The sequence below is a fragment of the Myotis yumanensis genome, unplaced genomic scaffold (genome assembly GCF_028538775.1).
Source record: "Myotis yumanensis isolate MYYU_CA2020_CCGP unplaced genomic scaffold, mMyoYum1.0.hap1 SCAF_20, whole genome shotgun sequence".
Lineage (NCBI taxonomy): Eukaryota > Metazoa > Chordata > Mammalia > Chiroptera > Vespertilionidae > Myotis > Myotis yumanensis.
The window spans coordinates 18892728-18909571 of NW_027223771.1; the positions used below are offsets into that span (position 1 = coordinate 18892728).

A 16844-nucleotide genomic window follows, 5' to 3' on the forward strand; every position below is an offset into this window, starting at 1 on the left:
TCAGTTGGCCGTCTAGCGTCCGCCTTGCTTGTAGATATCACAGCTCCAATAGGAATTCTTCTAACAATTACAGACACGTTCTTAGGAATCAGAGCATTGTCATCGGTGTATTCTTCCTCGGTCTGCGCGTTGGTGATCTGCAGGTCGCACTTGGCAGCTTTCAGCTTCTCTCTCCCCATAATCAGCTTCTTGAGGTCGCGGAGGGAGATGTGCCGCCCATCAAAGGTGGCGATGGCATAGTTGAGTTGGGAAGCGAATTTATAATGCACACAGGCCATGGTGCCAAAGGACTCCTAGCGAAGGTCGGGCGCGGAGACGTGGACACGCTCAAGATATGTCTAGTTGTCAACTTAAGAGCAGAATATGTCGGTACAAAGAACACCCGAAAGACACCGAAGGACCGCAGGCCGCGGGTTCAACACGCCCTCCCCACAGCAAGGGCGTGAGAACCGCAATCCACACCCTGAGCGCAGAATCACTTCAGGGGCTGGAGGGCGAACCAGGGCGGGAGGGCCAGGGGCTCCGCCCAGGGGCACTGCGTCACCACCAAGCCTGCAGCGGGCCTCACCACCCAGGCGCCGCGCGGGGGGTGGGGCGGGGGGGGGGGGGCGGTTGGGCGGCCAGGGGCCTTGGTGGCCTGTCACGGCCGCCGAGGCTCAGGGACGCTGCCCCACCCGAGTGCTCCGCGCTTCTCTCACCTTCCGCTCCCTTCGCCTCTAGTCTCAGAACGGCGAGAACAGGCCCGGAAACTGCAAAGACCAGTTCTTCCTTTCTGTTCTGCCCGGTGCGGCTCCCGAGATGGCGGGGTCCAGCCGCAGCAGGTCCAGGGGTTGCCAAAGGTGTGGATGCAGTTGCCAAAGAAGAAACGACACGCAGACAGCGTACCGTGGATCAGCAGCCTAGCCAGGTTCTAGCCAGGCGCTTTGGGGGCTTCTCTGTCCCAGGACCACCGGGTCTTGGCAAGATCTCTCCCCTGAAAGCTCTCTTGGAGATCGAGGACGATGACCACGACCACAAGCCTAGGGCTGAGAAGCTCTGCCAAGAGGACCCTGCTTTCTTTTATAGCCCGGGAGCGTGGTGGGAGGAGCCAAATCAGCTGGCTGCAGGCTGCACCAATCAGCCGCCCGCAGGACTGGAAGCGTCACCGCTCCAGCACCAGCAGAGGGCGCCACTAGCCCGCCAAAGCGATTCCTGGGGCTTGTGGAGGACATTGCCGTTTTCTTGATTGAAGAGGGGACAATACAAATTTAGACAGGCTCCGGGGGGGTGAGGGGGTGGGGGTGGGGCGAGGACAAGCCCCCTGCCTTCTCACAGACAGTCCCCTGCTTGCCCTTCCCAGAACTGGGGAAGTCCAATCACCTGGCTCTGCCTTCCCCCAGAGGGAGGGTTGCATTGGCGCTTCTCGACCAGCCGAGGGCGGGACGGGCTCTTCAGCCCCAGAACCAGTCAACCCAATCTCTGTTATCCACAGCCAAAGACTATATCGGGGCGGGCCATCTGGTCGACCGCCCCGCCCCCCTCCCCCCGCTCCCGCCTCTCTCCCTCTCTGGATTGATGGCCAGGCCCATGCTGAGATACCAAGTCCGGGCCTGGCCATCTGGGCTTGCCAAAGCGTCAGCGCATTGAAAAGCTGGATCAGGGTGTTTTCTAAGGGGTTCTTTCTTTTGTTGTTGTTGTGGGTATTTTTTTAAGTTTTTTAATTTTTTTTTAAGGAGGGCTTTGGGGTTTTTTTTTGTTTTTTTTTGTTGTTGTTGTTGTTTAGTTTTGATTTTTTGTTCTGTTTGTGTGTGTGTGTGTGTGTGTGTGTGTGTGTGTTTGTGTGTGTTTGGATGTTTTTTGTGGGAGGGCCTGGGAGGCATCTCATCACAGGACTTGTAGGTTCTCTTGATTTTCCATAAGGTTCTGACAACTCTGTGTCCAGAAGGTGTTCGCTTCCTTCCGCCTTCGATGTTCCTTATGTTTGCTTCCTTTACCGTCTCCTGCAGCACTGTCGCTCTCCTTCTCTTGACTTTGTGCTATGCTTCCGATTGTGGCTGTCTCTCGTTGCAAGCTTTTCTGGAGAGTTGCTACCACGTGTGTTTCGACGTCTACGACTTTGTCCACCAGAGTCAACTTCTCTGTGGCCCCTTGTCAAGGGAGAATTCCTGATATGAAGTGGTGAGAAGCTCTCTGGAGGCCAGTTCTCTCCATTTGCTGACGCTCGAGGCTGTGCTCCAGCAGCATAACCTCTGTCGTATTTTTCATACCACTCTCTGTATTTTCTCTCCCACTCTCGGTAATGCTCGTTTTCAAATGGGTCTCTAAAGTCAACACTCCTCCCGTAATAAGCTTTTCTGTCATATGGTGGTGGAACTTTACTGTATCTATTAAAATGTGCACGTCCTGTTTCCCCTTGTGGTACAGTCCGTTTATTTGGAGACTGTCCCCTAAATGCTTGAGGGGACCTTGTTCGCGAAGGACATCGCGTACATAGTGGTGACCTTGACCTAGACCGACGATATCCATGAGGTCTAGACCTTGGGCGGTCATTTCGACTCTTGCCTCTGCCCCTTCTGGGGTATGGGTGTGATCGCGAATAGGAACGAGAGTGTGAGCGGCTAGGTGATCGAGAATAAGAAGGTGAGCGCGTTGAACCAGATCTTGATTTAGAGTAAGTAGAAGGACTTCTGGAGTATGAGGAACCACCATAGGGATATGTAGACTCTCCTTTTAGCCGTCGCTGCTCTGGGTAGAATTCTTCCCCGGGTCCAAGTGGCGCTTGTGTTGTTGGGATGGTATTTGAATGAGCAGTCTGCACTCCTGATGATACCCAAGGCGTCGACAAATTGGCTGGCGCTGGAGGGAACCCGGGGGGAGGGACGCTATACCCAGCAGGTGGTGCCTGTCCGAGCAAAGATGGGGTTCCAAGCACAGGCACCGGGTAACCTTTCTCCTCCACAAGGGCAGTCATTGCTATGGAAGAGGTTCCCTGTGAATGTTCTGAGGCAAGGGCTGTGGCTCGCACTGTTTTATGTTCGGAATCCCGGAGAGGCCCATCTGACTTTTCCCAGTGGACTGATGTGGAGACCGTTGCAGTTATATCAGGTCCAGGCACTGGGGTGGATGAATTTCCGGGCACAGCAGGGGCTAAGGAAGACTGATTAGAAGTGAAGGAAGATATAGAGGGAGCCGGGTGGCCTGAGGAAGTCGTCACTGGAATCCTGGGAGGATCTTGTGGTCTTGATATTGGAGATCTCAGCAGAGGCTGTAGATTCCGCTGAATGAGAGGTCTCGGAGGCGGTATCCGGGGTGGCGGTGGGGGTAACTGGTTCCGCAGTCTTTTTGCATAACCACCAGTTCCATTGGTGAAGTTAATAACAGCCTGTCGCAAGAATTTATTGGCAATTAAAGCATCGGGAGAGACATCATGTTGATGACACGTGGGGCACGTATGGTCCTCTGATTCCAAGAGCGCTGTTCTGATACACTCATCACAGTAGCTGTTTGCACAGCAGGGAATGACAGCGGCATCAGTCACGATGTCTTTGCAGATGGGACACAGCAACTCGTCTGGGATAGGGTCGTCCTTTTCAGAAGACGAAGAGGGCTCCTCTGGGAAGAAAGGTGGCCTTTCTTTCTTCCCAATTGCGTATGCTTCTGCCTCTATAGTCGGGATCGCATATGTTCCAGTGTTGGTGAGCTTTGCACCTTTCACGTTAGGATCTTTCACTTCCACCATGAAACTTCTGGGGATTCCAGTGCTCCTTTTAATCCTAGGACGACGTTCGAAGCGTTCACGCCCCTTTGTGGGGCAGTTCTGAATATAATGGCCGGGTCTACCACAGCGGGAACAGGTATAAGATGGAGGTGGTGGACCTAGAGGCTTCTTCATGTAATTGACGGGGCCGTATGCCTGGGCAGATTGCCACATCATGGCTTTAATTTTATCTTCTTCAGAAGCATTGGCTTCAGCCAGATTGGCAGTCTTTGTAAGCTGGGCCAGAGACATCGATGCAGAAGAGTCATCAGCGACCGTTGAAGTGCCCATCACTGGTTCAGTTGGCCGTCTAGCGTCCGCCTTGCTTGTAGATATCACAGCTCCAATAGGAATTCTTCTAACAATTACAGACACGTTCTTAGGAATCAGAGCATTGTCATCGGTGTATTCTTCCTCGGTCTGCGCGTTGGTGATCTGCAGGTCGCACTTGGCAGCTTTCAGCTTCTCTCTCCCCATAATCAGCTTCTTGAGGTCGCGGAGGGAGATGTGCCGCCCATCAAAGGTGGCGATGGCATAGTTGAGTTGGGAAGCGAATTTATAATGCACACAGGCCATGGTGCCAAAGGACTCCTAGCGAAGGTCGGGCGCGGAGACGTGGACACGCTCAAGATATGTCTAGTTGTCAACTTAAGAGCAGAATATGTCGGTACAAAGAACACCCGAAAGACACCGAAGGACCGCAGGCCGCGGGTTCAACACGCCCTCCCCACAGCAAGGGCGTGAGAACCGCAATCCACACCCTGAGCGCAGAATCACTTCAGGGGCTGGAGGGCGAACCAGGGCGGGAGGGCCAGGGGCTCCGCCCAGGGGCACTGCGTCACCACCAAGCCTGCAGCGGGCCTCACCACCCAGGCGCCGCGCGGGGGGTGGGGCGGGGGGGGGGCGGTTGGGCGGCCAGGGGCCTTGGTGGCCTGTCACGGCCGCCGAGGCTCAGGGACGCTGCCCCACCCGAGTGCTCCGCGCTTCTCTCACCTTCCGCTCCCTTCGCCTCTAGTCTCAGAACGGCGAGAACAGGCCCGGAAACTGCAAAGACCAGTTCTTCCTTTCTGTTCTGCCCGGTGCGGCTCCCGAGATGGCGGGGTCCAGCCGCAGCAGGTCCAGGGGTTGCCAAAGGTGTGGATGCAGTTGCCAAAGAAGAAACGACACGCAGACAGCGTACCGTGGATCAGCAGCCTAGCCAGGTTCTAGCCAGGCGCTTTGGGGGCTTCTCTGTCCCAGGACCACCGGGTCTTGGCAAGATCTCTCCCCTGAAAGCTCTCTTGGAGATCGAGGACGATGACCACGACCACAAGCCTAGGGCTGAGAAGCTCTGCCAAGAGGACCCTGCTTTCTTTTATAGCCCGGGAGCGTGGTGGGAGGAGCCAAATCAGCTGGCTGCAGGCTGCACCAATCAGCCGCCCGCAGGACTGGAAGCGTCACCGCTCCAGCACCAGCAGAGGGCGCCACTAGCCCGCCAAAGCGATTCCTGGGGCTTGTGGAGGACATTGCCGTTTTCTTGATTGAAGAGGGGACAATACAAATTTAGACAGGCTCCGGGGGGGTGAGGGGGTGGGGGTGGGGCGAGGACAAGCCCCCTGCCTTCTCACAGACAGTCCCCTGCTTGCCCTTCCCAGAACTGGGGAAGTCCAATCACCTGGCTCTGCCTTCCCCCAGAGGGAGGGTTGCATTGGCGCTTCTCGACCAGCCGAGGGCGGGACGGGCTCTTCAGCCCCGGAACCAGTCAACCCAATCTCTGTTATCCACAGCCAAAGACTATATCGGGGCGGGCCATCTGGTCGACCGCCCCGCCCCCCTCCCCCCGCTCCCGCCTCTCTCCCTCTCTGGATTGATGGCCAGGCCCATGCTGAGATACCAAGTCCGGGCCTGGCCATCTGGGCTTGCCAAAGCGTCAGCGCATTGAAAAGCTGGATCAGGGTGTTTTCTAAGGGGTTCTTTCTTTTGTTGTTGTTGTGGGTATTTTTTTAAGTTTTTTAATTTTTTTTTAAGGAGGGCTTTGGGGTTTTTTTTTGTTTTTTTTTGTTGTTGTTGTTGTTTAGTTTTGATTTTTTGTTCTGTTTGTGTGTGTGTGTGTGTGTGTGTGTGTGTGTGTGTTTGTGTGTGTTTGGATGTTTTTTGTGGGAGGGCCTGGGAGGCATCTCATCACAGGACTTGTAGGTTCTCTTGATTTTCCATAAGGTTCTGACAACTCTGTGTCCAGAAGGTGTTCGCTTCCTTCCGCCTTCGATGTTCCTTATGTTTGCTTCCTTTACCGTCTCCTGCAGCACTGTCGCTCTCCTTCTCTTGACTTTGTGCTATGCTTCCGATTGTGGCTGTCTCTCGTTGCAAGCCTTTCTGGAGAGTTGCTACCACGTGTGTTTCGACGTCTACGACTTTGTCCACCAGAGTCAACTTCTCTGTGGCCCCTTGTCAAGGGAGAATTCCTGATATGAAGTGGTGAGAAGCTCTCTGGAGGCCAGTTCTCTCCATTTGCTGACGCTCGAGGCTGTGCTCCAGCAGCATAACCTCTGTCGTATTTTTCATACCACTCTCTGTATTTTCTCTCCCACTCTCGGTAATGCTCGTTTTCAAATGGGTCTCTAAAGTCAACACTCCTCCCGTAATAAGCTTTTCTGTCATATGGTGGTGGAACTTTACTGTATCTATTAAAATGTGCACGTCCTGTTTCCCCTTGTGGTACAGTCCGTTTATTTGGAGACTGTCCCCTAAATGCTTGAGGGGACCTTGTTCGCGAAGGACATCGCGTACATAGTGGTGACCTTGACCTAGACCGACGATATCCATGAGGTCTAGACCTTGGGCGGTCATTTCGACTCTTGCCTCTGCCCCTTCTGGGGTATGGGTGTGATCGCGAATAGGAACGAGAGTGTGAGCGGCTAGGTGATCGAGAATAAGAAGGTGAGCGCGTTGAACCAGATCTTGATTTAGAGTAAGTAGAAGGACTTCTGGAGTATGAGGAACCACCATAGGGATATGTAGACTCTCCTTTTAGCCGTCGCTGCTCTGGGTAGAATTCTTCCCCGGGTCCAAGTGGCGCTTGTGTTGTTGGGATGGTATTTGAATGAGCAGTCTGCACTCCTGATGATACCCAAGGCGTCGACAAATTGGCTGGCGCTGGAGGGAACCCGGGGGGAGGGACGCTATACCCAGCAGGTGGTGCCTGTCCGAGCAAAGATGGGGTTCCAAGCACAGGCACCGGGTAACCTTTCTCCTCCACAAGGGCAGTCATTGCTATGGAAGAGGTTCCCTGTGAATGTTCTGAGGCAAGGGCTGTGGCTCGCACTGTTTTATGTTCGGAATCCCGGAGAGGCCCATCTGACTTTTCCCAGTGGACTGATGTGGAGACCGTTGCAGTTATATCAGGTCCAGGCACTGGGGTGGATGAATTTCCGGGCACAGCAGGGGCTAAGGAAGACTGATTAGAAGTGAAGGAAGATATAGAGGGAGCCGGGTGGCCTGAGGAAGTCGTCACTGGAATCCTGGGAGGATCTTGTGGTCTTGATATTGGAGATCTCAGCAGAGGCTGTAGATTCCGCTGAATGAGAGGTCTCGGAGGCGGTATCCGGGGTGGCGGTGGGGGTAACTGGTTCCGCAGTCTTTTTGCATAACCACCAGTTCCATTGGTGAAGTTAATAACAGCCTGTCGCAAGAATTTATTGGCAATTAAAGCATCGGGAGAGACATCATGTTGATGACACGTGGGGCACGTATGGTCCTCTGATTCCAAGAGCGCTGTTCTGATACACTCATCACAGTAGCTGTTTGCACAGCAGGGAATGACAGCGGCATCAGTCACGATGTCTTTGCAGATGGGACACAGCAACTCGTCTGGGATAGGGTCGTCCTTTTCAGAAGACGAAGAGGGCTCCTCTGGGAAGAAAGGTGGCCTTTCTTTCTTCCCAATTGCGTATGCTTCTGCCTCTATAGTCGGGATCGCATATGTTCCAGTGTTGGTGAGCTTTGCACCTTTCACGTTAGGATCTTTCACTTCCACCATGAAACTTCTGGGGATTCCAGTGCTCCTTTTAATCCTAGGACGACGTTTGAAGCGTTCACGCCCCTTTGTGGGGCAGTTCTGAATATAATGGCCGGGTCTACCACAGCGGGAACAGGTATAAGATGGAGGTGGTGGACCTAGAGGCTTCTTCATGTAATTGACGGGGCCGTATGCCTGGGCAGATTGCCACATCATGGCTTTAATTTTATCTTCTTCAGAAGCATTGGCTTCAGCCAGATTGGCAGTCTTTGTAAGCTGGGCCAGAGACATCGATGCAGAAGAGTCATCAGCGACCGTTGAAGTGCCCATCACTGGTTCAGTTGGCCGTCTAGCGTCCGCCTTGCTTGTAGATATCACAGCTCCAATAGGAATTCTTCTAACAATTACAGACACGTTCTTAGGAATCAGAGCATTGTCATCGGTGTATTCTTCCTCGGTCTGCGCGTTGGTGATCTGCAGGTCGCACTTGGCAGCTTTCAGCTTCTCTCTCCCCATAATCAGCTTCTTGAGGTCGCGGAGGGAGATGTGCCGCCCATCAAAGGTGGCGATGGCATAGTTGAGTTGGGAAGCGAATTTATAATGCACACAGGCCATGGTGCCAAAGGACTCCTAGCGAAGGTCGGGCGCGGAGACGTGGACACGCTCAAGATATGTCTAGTTGTCAACTTAAGAGCAGAATATGTCGGTACAAAGAACACCCGAAAGACACCGAAGGACCGCAGGCCGCGGGTTCAACACGCCCTCCCCACAGCAAGGGCGTGAGAACCGCAATCCACACCCTGAGCGCAGAATCACTTCAGGGGCTGGAGGGCGAACCAGGGCGGGAGGGCCAGGGGCTCCGCCCAGGGGCACTGCGTCACCACCAAGCCTGCAGCGGGCCTCACCACCCAGGCGCCGCGCGGGGGGTGGGGCGGGGGGGGGGGGGCGGTTGGGCGGCCAGGGGCCTTGGTGGCCTGTCACGGCCGCCGAGGCTCAGGGACGCTGCCCCACCCGAGTGCTCCGCGCTTCTCTCACCTTCCGCTCCCTTCGCCTCTAGTCTCAGAACGGCGAGAACAGGCCCGGAAACTGCAAAGACCAGTTCTTCCTTTCTGTTCTGCCCGGTGCGGCTCCCGAGATGGCGGGGTCCAGCCGCAGCAGGTCCAGGGGTTGCCAAAGGTGTGGATGCAGTTGCCAAAGAAGAAACGACACGCAGACAGCGTACCGTGGATCAGCAGCCTAGCCAGGTTCTAGCCAGGCGCTTTGGGGGCTTCTCTGTCCCAGGACCACCGGGTCTTGGCAAGATCTCTCCCCTGAAAGCTCTCTTGGAGATCGAGGACGATGACCACGACCACAAGCCTAGGGCTGAGAAGCTCTGCCAAGAGGACCCTGCTTTCTTTTATAGCCCGGGAGCGTGGTGGGAGGAGCCAAATCAGCTGGCTGCAGGCTGCACCAATCAGCCGCCCGCAGGACTGGAAGCGTCACCGCTCCAGCACCAGCAGAGGGCGCCACTAGCCCGCCAAAGCGATTCCTGGGGCTTGTGGAGGACATTGCCGTTTTCTTGATTGAAGAGGGGACAATACAAATTTAGACAGGCTCCGGGGGGGTGAGGGGGTGGGGGTGGGGCGAGGACAAGCCCCCTGCCTTCTCACAGACAGTCCCCTGCTTGCACTTCCCAGAACTGGGGAAGTCCAATCACCTGGCTCTGCCTTCCCCCAGAGGGAGGGTTGCATTGGCGCTTCTCGACCAGCCGAGGGCGGGACGGGCTCTTCAGCCCCGGAACCAGTCAACCCAATCTCTGTTATCCACAGCCAAAGACTATATCGGGGCGGGCCATCTGGTCGACCGCCCCGCCCCCCTCCCCCCGCTCCCGCCTCTCTCCCTCTCTGGATTGATGGCCAGGCCCATGCTGAGATACCAAGTCCGGGCCTGGCCATCTGGGCTTGCCAAAGCGTCAGCGCATTGAAAAGCTGGATCAGGGTGTTTTCTAAGGGGTTCTTTCTTTTGTTGTTGTTGTGGGTATTTTTTTAAGTTTTTTAATTTTTTTTTAAGGAGGGCTTTGGGGTTTTTTTTTGTTTTTTTTTGTTGTTGTTGTTGTTTAGTTTTGATTTTTTGTTCTGTTTGTGTGTGTGTGTGTGTGTGTGTGTGTGTGTGTGTTTGTGTGTGTTTGGATGTTTTTTGTGGGAGGGCCTGGGAGGCATCTCATCACAGGACTTGTAGGTTCTCTTGATTTTCCATAAGGTTCTGACAACTCTGTGTCCAGAAGGTGTTCGCTTCCTTCCGCCTTCGATGTTCCTTATGTTTGCTTCCTTTACCGTCTCCTGCAGCACTGTCGCTCTCCTTCTCTTGACTTTGTGCTATGCTTCCGATTGTGGCTGTCTCTCGTTGCAAGCTTTTCTGGAGAGTTGCTACCACGTGTGTTTCGACGTCTACGACTTTGTCCACCAGAGTCAACTTCTCTGTGGCCCCTTGTCAAGGGAGAATTCCTGATATGAAGTGGTGAGAAGCTCTCTGGAGGCCAGTTCTCTCCATTTGCTGACGCTCGAGGCTGTGCTCCAGCAGCATAACCTCTGTCGTATTTTTCATACCACTCTCTGTATTTTCTCTCCCACTCTCGGTAATGCTCGTTTTCAAATGGGTCTCTAAAGTCAACACTCCTCCCGTAATAAGCTTTTCTGTCATATGGTGGTGGAACTTTACTGTATCTATTAAAATGTGCACGTCCTGTTTCCCCTTGTGGTACAGTCCGTTTATTTGGAGACTGTCCCCTAAATGCTTGAGGGGACCTTGTTCGCGAAGGACATCGCGTACATAGTGGTGACCTTGACCTAGACCGACGATATCCATGAGGTCTAGACCTTGGGCGGTCATTTCGACTCTTGCCTCTGCCCCTTCTGGGGTATGGGTGTGATCGCGAATAGGAACGAGAGTGTGAGCGGCTAGGTGATCGAGAATAAGAAGGTGAGCGCGTTGAACCAGATCTTGATTTAGAGTAAGTAGAAGGACTTCTGGAGTATGAGGAACCACCATAGGGATATGTAGACTCTCCTTTTAGCCGTCGCTGCTCTGGGTAGAATTCTTCCCCGGGTCCAAGTGGCGCTTGTGTTGTTGGGATGGTATTTGAATGAGCAGTCTGCACTCCTGATGATACCCAAGGCGTCGACAAATTGGCTGGCGCTGGAGGGAACCCGGGGGGAGGGACGCTATACCCAGCAGGTGGTGCCTGTCCGAGCAAAGATGGGGTTCCAAGCACAGGCACCGGGTAACCTTTCTCCTCCACAAGGGCAGTCATTGCTATGGAAGAGGTTCCCTGTGAATGTTCTGAGGCAAGGGCTGTGGCTCGCACTGTTTTATGTTCGGAATCCCGGAGAGGCCCATCTGACTTTTCCCAGTGGACTGATGTGGAGACCGTTGCAGTTATATCAGGTCCAGGCACTGGGGTGGATGAATTTCCGGGCACAGCAGGGGCTAAGGAAGACTGATTAGAAGTGAAGGAAGATATAGAGGGAGCCGGGTGGCCTGAGGAAGTCGTCACTGGAATCCTGGGAGGATCTTGTGGTCTTGATATTGGAGATCTCAGCAGAGGCTGTAGATTCCGCTGAATGAGAGGTCTCGGAGGCGGTATCCGGGGTGGCGGTGGGGGTAACTGGTTCCGCAGTCTTTTTGCATAACCACCAGTTCCATTGGTGAAGTTAATAACAGCCTGTCGCAAGAATTTATTGGCAATTAAAGCATCGGGAGAGACATCATGTTGATGACACGTGGGGCACGTATGGTCCTCTGATTCCAAGAGCGCTGTTCTGATACACTCATCACAGTAGCTGTTTGCACAGCAGGGAATGACAGCGGCATCAGTCACGATGTCTTTGCAGATGGGACACAGCAACTCGTCTGGGATAGGGTCGTCCTTTTCAGAAGACGAAGAGGGCTCCTCTGGGAAGAAAGGTGGCCTTTCTTTCTTCCCAATTGCGTATGCTTCTGCCTCTATAGTCGGGATCGCATATGTTCCAGTGTTGGTGAGCTTTGCACCTTTCACGTTAGGATCTTTCACTTCCACCATGAAACTTCTGGGGATTCCAGTGCTCCTTTTAATCCTAGGACGACGTTCGAAGCGTTCACGCCCCTTTGTGGGGCAGTTCTGAATATAATGGCCGGGTCTACCACAGCGGGAACAGGTATAAGATGGAGGTGGTGGACCTAGAGGCTTCTTCATGTAATTGACGGGGCCGTATGCCTGGGCAGATTGCCACATCATGGCTTTAATTTTATCTTCTTCAGAAGCATTGGCTTCAGCCAGATTGGCAGTCTTTGTAAGCTGGGCCAGAGACATCGATGCAGAAGAGTCATCAGCGACCGTTGAAGTGCCCATCACTGGTTCAGTTGGCCGTCTAGCGTCCGCCTTGCTTGGAGATATCACAGCTCCAATAGGAATTCTTCTAACAATTACAGACACGTTCTTAGGAATCAGAGCATTGTCATCGGTGTATTCTTCCTCGGTCTGCGCGTTGGTGATCTGCAGGTCGCACTTGGCAGCTTTCAGCTTCTCTCTCCCCATAATCAGCTTCTTGAGGTCGCGGAGGGAGATGTGCCGCCCATCAAAGGTGGCGATGGCATAGTTGAGTTGGGAAGCGAATTTATAATGCACACAGGCCATGGTGCCAAAGGACTCCTAGCGAAGGTCGGGCGCGGAGACGTGGACACGCTCAAGATATGTCTAGTTGTCAACTTAAGAGCAGAATATGTCGGTACAAAGAACACCCGAAAGACACCGAAGGACCGCAGGCCGCGGGTTCAACACGCCCTCCCCACAGCAAGGGCGTGAGAACCGCAATCCACACCCTGAGCGCAGAATCACTTCAGGGGCTGGAGGGCGAACCAGGGCGGGAGGGCCAGGGGCTCCGCCCAGGGGCACTGCGTCACCACCAAGCCTGCAGCGGGCCTCACCACCCAGGCGCCGCGCGGGGGGTGGGGCGGGGGGGGGGGGGCGGTTGGGCGGCCAGGGGCCTTGGTGGCCTGTCACGGCCGCCGAGGCTCAGGGACGCTGCCCCACCCGAGTGCTCCGCGCTTCTCTCACCTTCCGCTCCCTTCGCCTCTAGTCTCAGAACGGCGAGAACAGGCCCGGAAACTGCAAAGACCAGTTCTTCCTTTCTGTTCTGCCCGGTGCGGCTCCCGAGATGGCGGGGTCCAGCCGCAGCAGGTCCAGGGGTTGCCAAAGGTGTGGATGCAGTTGCCAAAGAAGAAACGACACGCAGACAGCGTACCGTGGATCAGCAGCCTAGCCAGGTTCTAGCCAGGCGCTTCGGGGGCTTCTCTGTCCCAGGACCACCGGGTCTTGGCAAGATCTCTCCCCTGAAAGCTCTCTTGGAGATCGAGGACGATGACCACGACCACAAGCCTAGGGCTGAGAAGCTCTGCCAAGAGGACCCTGCTTTCTTTTATAGCCCGGGAGCGTGGTGGGAGGAGCCAAATCAGCTGGCTGCAGGCTGCACCAATCAGCCGCCCGCAGGACTGGAAGCGTCACCGCTCCAGCACCAGCAGAGGGCGCCACTAGCCCGCCAAAGCGATTCCTGGGGCTTGTGGAGGACATTGCCGTTTTCTTGATTGAAGAGGGGACAATACAAATTTAGACAGGCTCCGGGGGGGTGAGGGGGTGGGGGTGGGGCGAGGACAAGCCCCCTGCCTTCTCACAGACAGTCCCCTGCTTGCCCTTCCCAGAACTGGGGAAGTCCAATCACCTGGCTCTGCCTTCCCCCAGAGGGAGGGTTGCATTGGCGCTTCTCGACCAGCCGAGGGCGGGACGGGCTCTTCAGCCCCGGAACCAGTCAACCCAATCTCTGTTATCCACAGCCAAAGACTATATCGGGGCCGGGCCATCTGGTCGACCGCCCCGCCCCCCTCCCCCGCTCCCGCCGCTCTCCCTCTCTGGATTGATGGCCAGGCCCATGCTGAGATACCAAGTCCGGGCCTGGCCATCTGGGCTTGCCAAAGCGTCAGCGCATTGAAAAGCTGGATCAGGGTGTTTTCTAAGGGGTTCTTTCTTTTGTTGTTGTTGTGGGTATTTTTTTAAGTTTTTTAATTTTTTTTTAAGGAGGGCTTTGGGGTTTTTTTTTGTTTTTTTTTGTTGTTGTTGTTGTTTAGTTTTGATTTTTTGTTCTGTGTGTGTGTGTGTGTGTGTGTGTGTGTGTGTGTGTGTGTTTGTGTGTGTTTGGATGTTTTTTGTGGGAGGGCCTGGGAGGCATCTCATCACAGGACTTGTAGGTTCTCTTGATTTTCCATAAGGTTCTGACAACTCTGTGTCCAGAAGGTGTTCGCTTCCTTCCGCCTTCGATGTTCCTTATGTTTGCTTCCTTTACCGTCTCCTGCAGCACTGTCGCTCTCCTTCTCTTGACTTTGTGCTATGCTTCCGATTGTGGCTGTCTCTCGTTGCAAGCTTTTCTGGAGAGTTGCTACCACGTGTGTTTCGACGTCTACGACTTTGTCCACCAGAGTCAACTTCTCTGTGGCCCCTTGTCAAGGGAGAATTCCTGATATGAAGTGGTGAGAAGCTCTCTGGAGGCCAGTTCTCTCCATTTGCTGACGCTCGAGGCTGTGCTCCAGCAGCATAACCTCTGTCGTATTTTTCATACCACTCTCTGTATTTTCTCTCCCACTCTCGGTAATGCTCGTTTTCAAATGGGTCTCTAAAGTCAACACTCCTCCCGTAATAAGCTTTTCTGTCATATGGTGGTGGAACTTTACTGTATCTATTAAAATGTGCACGTCCTGTTTCCCCTTGTGGTACAGTCCGTTTATTTGGAGACTGTCCCCTAAATGCTTGAGGGGACCTTGTTCGCGAAGGACATCGCGTACATAGTGGTGACCTTGACCTAGACCGACGATATCCATGAGGTCTAGACCTTGGGCGGTCATTTCGACTCTTGCCTCTGCCCCTTCTGGGGTATGGGTGTGATCGCGAATAGGAACGAGAGTGTGAGCGGCTAGGTGATCGAGAATAAGAAGGTGAGCGCGTTGAACCAGATCTTGATTTAGAGTAAGTAGAAGGACTTCTGGAGTATGAGGAACCACCATAGGGATATGTAGACTCTCCTTTTAGCCGTCGCTGCTCTGGGTAGAATTCTTCCCCGGGTCCAAGTGGCGCTTGTGTTGTTGGGATGGTATTTGAGTGAGCAGTCTGCACTCCTGATGATACCCAAGGCGTCGACAAATTGGCTGGCGCTGGAGGGAACCCGGGGGGAGGGACGCTATACCCAGCAGGTGGTGCCTGTCCAAGCAAAGATGGGGTTCCAAGCACAGGCACCGGGTAACCTTTCTCCTCCACAAGGGCAGTCATTGCTATGGAAGAGGTTCCCTGTGAATGTTCTGAGGCAAGGGCTGTGGCTCGCACTGTTTTATGTTCGGAATCCCGGAGAGGCCCATCTGACTTTTCCCAGTGGACTGATGTGGAGACCGTTGCAGTTATATCAGGTCCAGGCACTGGGGTGGATGAATTTCCGGGCACAGCAGGGGCTAAGGAAGACTGATTAGAAGTGAAGGAAGATATAGAGGGAGCCGGGTGGCCTGAGGAAGTCGTCACTGGAATCCTGGGAGGATCTTGTGGTCTTGATATTGGAGATCTCAGCAGAGGCTGTAGATTCCGCTGAATGAGAGGTCTCGGAGGCGGTATCCGGGGTGGCGGTGGGGGTAACTGGTTCCGCAGTCTTTTTGCATAACCACCAGTTCCATTGGTGAAGTTAATAACAGCCTGTCGCAAGAATTTATTGGCAATTAAAGCATCGGGAGAGACATCATGTTGATGACACGTGGGGCACGTATGGTCCTCTGATTCCAAGAGCGCTGTTCTGATACACTCATCACAGTAGCTGTTTGCACAGCAGGGAATGACAGCGGCATCAGTCACGATGTCTTTGCAGATGGGACACAGCAACTCGTCTGGGATAGGGTCGTCCTTTTCAGAAGACGAAGAGGGCTCCTCTGGGAAGAAAGGTGGCCTTTCTTTCTTCCCAATTGCGTATGCTTCTGCCTCTATAGTCGGGATCGCATATGTTCCAGTGTTGGTGAGCTTTGCACCTTTCACGTTAGGATCTTTCACTTCCACCATGAAACTTCTGGGGATTCCAGTGCTCCTTTTAATCCTAGGACGACGTTCGAAGCGTTCACGCCCCTTTGTGGGGCAGTTCTGAATATAATGGCCGGGTCTACCACAGCGGGAACAGGTATAAGATGGAGGTGGTGGACCTAGAGGCTTCTTCATGTAATTGACGGGGCCGTATGCCTGGGCAGATTGCCACATCATGGCTTTAATTTTATCTTCTTCAGAAGCATTGGCTTCAGCCAGATTGGCAGTCTTTGTAAGCTGGGCCAGAGACATCGATGCAGAAGAGTCATCAGCGACCGTTGAAGTGCCCATCACTGGTTCAGTTGGCCGTCTAGCGTCCGCCTTGCTTGTAGATATCACAGCTCCAATAGGAATTCTTCTAACAATTACAGACACGTTCTTAGGAATCAGAGCATTGTCATCGGTGTATTCTTCCTCGGTCTGCGCGTTGGTGATCTGCAGGTCGCACTTGGCAGCTTTCAGCTTCTCTCTCCCCATAATCAGCTTCTTGAGGTCGCGGAGGGAGATGTGCCGCCCATCAAAGGTGGCGATGGCATAGTTGAGTTGGGAAGCGAATTTATAATGCACACAGGCCATGGTGCCAAAGGACTCCTAGCGAAGGTCGGGCGCGGAGACGTGGACACGCTCAAGATATGTCTAGTTGTCAACTTAAGAGCAGAATATGTCGGTACAAAGAACACCCGAAAGACACCGAAGGACCGCAGGCCGCGGGTTCAACACGCCCTCCCCACAGCAAGGGCGTGAGAACCGCAATCCACACCCTGAGCGCAGAATCACTTCAGGGGCTGGAGGGCGAACCAGGGCGGGAGGGCCAGGGGCTCCGCCCAGGGGCACTGCGTCACCACCAAGCCTGCAGCGGGCCTCACCACCCAGGCGCCGCGCGGGGGGTGGGGCGGGGGGGGGGGCGGTTGGGCGGCCAGGGGCCTTGGTGGCCTGTCACGGCCGCCGAGGCTCAGGGACGCTGCCCCACCCGAGTGCTCCGCGCTTCTCTCACCTTCCGC

The 16844-nt window shown here is 54.3% G+C and overlaps 3 pseudogenes; all 3 read right to left on the bottom strand.

The window, feature by feature from the left end:
- LOC138998631 (E3 ubiquitin-protein ligase RBBP6 pseudogene) lies at nt 1-4312 on the bottom strand (annotated as a pseudogene).
- Nucleotides 4313-11209: 6897 nt separating this feature from the next.
- Nucleotides 11210-12096, bottom strand: LOC138998632 (E3 ubiquitin-protein ligase RBBP6 pseudogene; annotated as a pseudogene).
- Nucleotides 12097-12115: 19 nt separating this feature from the next.
- LOC138998633 (E3 ubiquitin-protein ligase RBBP6 pseudogene) lies at nt 12116-16419 on the bottom strand (annotated as a pseudogene).
- Between the last annotated feature and the right edge of the window lie 425 nt (nt 16420-16844).